General features: G+C 48.3%; 1 non-coding gene across 1 annotated transcript; it reads right to left on the bottom strand.

The window, feature by feature from the left end:
* Nucleotides 1-563: 563 nt before the first annotated feature.
* Nucleotides 564-645, bottom strand: TRNAL-AAG (transfer RNA leucine (anticodon AAG)). Its single transcript has one exon. It is a non-coding gene; the product is annotated as a tRNA-Leu (tRNA).
* Nucleotides 646-3916: the final 3271 nt, after the last annotated feature.

Genomic DNA, 3916 nt, shown 5'->3' with positions numbered 1-3916 from the left:
AGGGGAACCCTGGCATTCTCACAGCCGAGCCCACGGTCCCTCCCCACGTCTTTGTACTGCCTTCCTTATACCACATTTGTTTTCTGCTTGGTGATGGCTTACAGTGCTTCAAGAGCGTTTTGTAACTGCACGGTTTACTTTTCCAGTTTGGCCTGTGAGCTTCCCTTGCGGACAGGCATTATGTTTTATTCATCTTTCTGTCCTCCTCAACAACCAGGACAATGCCAATGACAGGACAGGGATTCAAAGCATGCTCTTGGGCTCAGTGAAGAAAGACTAAGCAAAGCTTATGACTTCCTGATAGTAACGTCCTAGCACTGTCTCTGTGAAACCACGGACTCAGAGGCCTCGTCCTGATCCTTGAGATGTTACTATCTTTGATTAAGAAGTAATTTGCCTGATGAAGGGCTCAGAAATATGAGAAGTTCCCAAACAGCGCCTATCCGCATCCTCTACCAACTGCAGACAAGCGGTTGGGCACCGGAAGAAGGTAAAGCAACTGTCTCCATGTGGCAATGCCAGCTTAGAGATGCGCTGTGGACAGCCAGATTTTAAAAAGGACGTGGCAGCGGTGGGATTCGAACCCACGCCCCCGAAGAGACTGGAGCCTTAATCCAGCGCCTTAGACCGCTCGGCCACGCTACCCTCACGCGGCCGAGAAGAAATACACACTCTACCCTCGGCTGTCCTCCCCTCCCCCGCTCCATGGTTCACAGACTTGCGTTTTGGGTTCTTTGTGTCTTTCTTCCTTTCCTTCTCGGTTGGCTTTGCTTTCTTCCTTCTTCTAAGCCACAGGATTTGAGATTGATGGAAGGAGTCGTGTACGTGTTTTGCAGGGCGTCCCGACGGAGGGAGGACAACACTTGTCGGTCTAACATTTACGGAGCGCCTGCCCTGTGCCGCCACAGGCCGGTCACCGGGCTGGGTCGGGTCCTCCCCTGCCTCGGGGGGTCTCCCCGGAGGGCGCCACAGGTTTTGCTGCGCCGGCCGCGGGCAAAGCGGTCGGTAACTGTCCAGGAGGAGACGCCCTCCGGTCCCTGGATCACTCGGGACTGTCCCTGATTGCCTCCCCCAATTCCTGCAGCATCTCTGACCCACTGGGAAGTAAAAATATGCAGCGAAATTCTTCTCTTGATGCCTGAACGTTTTTCCTAAAAAAGATTCACAGTCTTGCTGCGCCGCCTTCCGGAATTTGGGCAGGAGAGACTGCAGTGACTTATCTCGTCCGCTAGGCGTCACCCCATACCCATGGTTGTTGAAAGAGGCTGTGACCAACTGTAGACGCGGCTCAAACTTTCCTTTTTAAAGTTTAGGGAAAGAAAAGGCTCAAGTGGGGTTTGTTAGTCTAGGGGTACGAGTCTCGCTTAGGGGGCGAGAGGTCCCGGGTTTAAGTGTCCGACAAGCCGTATTTTCTTTTCCTAGTTGTCTCTCCAATAAAACCAGGTTTATTGATGTGAAACCGCATCTCACAAAGTATCATCTATAGTTAATATTATTATACGAACACTGCTTTATATGCCACTATTTCAGATCTGTATACTTCATCTGTAGACAAATGCTCATTGTCATGTTATTAAACCATGAGGATAAATACTAGACGCTTTCACGTATCATTTACAAAATACTTCTATAAAATCATTATACCAAAATCGAACATCATTCCTCTTTTGCGTCTTTTTGTTAGTACCCAGGAATTGTTCATTCGGGACTTAGAGAGGCGTATTTTATATTGTGTCACATAACCCTCAGTTTTCCCCCATTGTAAGCACAGGGGCCCTTCTTTGAGTGCTGGGACCTCCACAGGGTAGCGAGTGTGGTGAAATGTCTTTTCACCTAAAGCTGGGCTTCCTCCCTCATTCGAGCCCAGCATGACAGGGCCTGGTGTGTGCTGTGCGGGTGGGGGAGTCTCAGATGGTGTAGCCCCTTAAGAACGAACTTCTCAAGAGGGATTTGAGGCCTGCCTACAGGCCACAGCTGGAGGGAGACACGCCCTGTATCCCAGTAACCATAGGCACTTATGTCCCACTCTACCTTCCTCAGAATTATCCTCCTGCACCTGGTACTTTCTCCTCCCTAATTAAGTTTACTTCTGGGTCCGACCGTGTGCCAGACTTAGTTTCTCTCTGTGATCCTCACTACTTTCTCAAGCCACAGAAGTGGACTGTGCTAAGGAGCAGGAAATTCAAAGAGAGATGAGAGCTTAGTGGCTCAGCTGCTTATCTGAGGGGGCGATATAAATGTGGGGGGGGGACTGTACGTGTAGGGTGAGGTTTCATTTCCTAGACGCCTAGATCATGCTCTTCATCCCCAGTCCCTACTGGGAATTCACTGTTCACACCCTGCCATTCAGCCAGATGTGTCCTGACTCAGCTGATAAACAAGAGCTAGAAACCACAGATCGCATTTGTCACTTCATTTCTAGCTATGCTGTAGAGGTACTTCTTCAGATATTTGGAAGAACCGTGAAGCAAATAATCATCCTTTACTACTCTCTCTTCTAATCTACATTCAATCACTTAACAAATGAGGTTGGCTCAATCTTCAGAATATTTCCACAGTTCAAACACTTCTCACCGCCTCCACCACCACTGTAGTTCAAGCCTTCACCATATCTCACCTACGCTATTCATTGCAGGTCTCCCTGTTTTGTCCTTGTGCCCCTTAAGTCTATTTTCAACAGAGCAATCAGTATGGTCCTATTAAAACCTGTCAGAGCGTGTCATTCCTCTGCATCTCCATTTCATTCAGCGTAAAATAAAAACTCCTTGCCAATGCTTTACAAATCCCTACATGACTTTGCCACTTCTTGCACTGCCTTCGTTTCCCTGACCTCGTCTCCTGCCACTCTGTCCCTTTGCTCACTTCGTTCCAACTGCGTTAGCTTCTGCTGCACCTCAGAGACGCCGACCTCAGTGCCTTTGTACTCTTCTGTCTGCCTTGAGTCTTATCTCCGCAGTATCTGCATGGCTCAGCCCCCCACTTCCTCAAGATCTGCTCTGATGCCACCTACCAGAGATGACTTCTTTGACCATCCCTTATGAAGCAGCACCCACTCTCTCTGCTCTCTACCCCTCTTTCTCTCTTTTAATTTTCTTCATTGCACATCCCACCACCTGACTTTTGCTGTTATTGTTGGTTTTGTTAATTCTCCCTCCCCACCACTAGAATGGAGGTTCATGAGAACAGGTTCTTGTTTTCAGAACTCTCAGAGGCTGGAACAGTTCTTAGCACCCAATAAATACTTAACAAGTTTTTGGTTTTGTGTGAATTGTTGTAAATCAAAAAATTATCCAGGCTTTTAAGGGAGAGCTGATCCTGTGACACTGGGGGAGATAAGGAGCATGGAGGTATTGGGGCTCGATATTAGAGGGCTCTTGTGGTGGGGGAAACGAGGAATCCTCGGGAAAAGGCTGCAGGGGACCACGCCTGGAAAATATTCTGTGGCAGTTCTCCTTCTGGCTATTGTGTAACTCTACGTATAAAGGCTTTGAAGAAGCGTCGAAAGGTTCTCCCAACTGGACATAAAGGAAGGCACAAAGTAGGCTCTCAGGAGATGTGAACTGGGAATCATTGACTCTTGTTGCAGACTTGCTCCAGACAGCTGCTTAAGTACCGGGTTGCGTCAGGCTCTAACAGCTTCGAGCAGACTTTGAACCAGATGATATTTGGGGTCACATTGCAGGGTTGTACATACAGAGCCATCTGATTAGAGTCTTTAAGACAACTGATTTATCAAGATAAGGAACAAAAGTCCACAATAGAGAGACCAGAACGGAAGAGGGAGACTAAGGTTGGGGAAGAGCCTGTTTAACCCAACAGGACTTAACGTCACTTAACCAGGTTTCTGTGATGAGGGATTAGCACTATGAACATGAGTCCTAAGAAATCCCTGCTGGCATGCGGGGAAGGTGGAGGG

This window comes from Cynocephalus volans, chromosome 3 (genome assembly GCF_027409185.1).
Source record: "Cynocephalus volans isolate mCynVol1 chromosome 3, mCynVol1.pri, whole genome shotgun sequence".
NCBI lineage: Eukaryota > Metazoa > Chordata > Mammalia > Dermoptera > Cynocephalidae > Cynocephalus > Cynocephalus volans.
The sequence above is the reverse complement of the archived record's forward strand: the minus strand, read 5'-3'. Positions and strand labels throughout refer to the sequence as shown.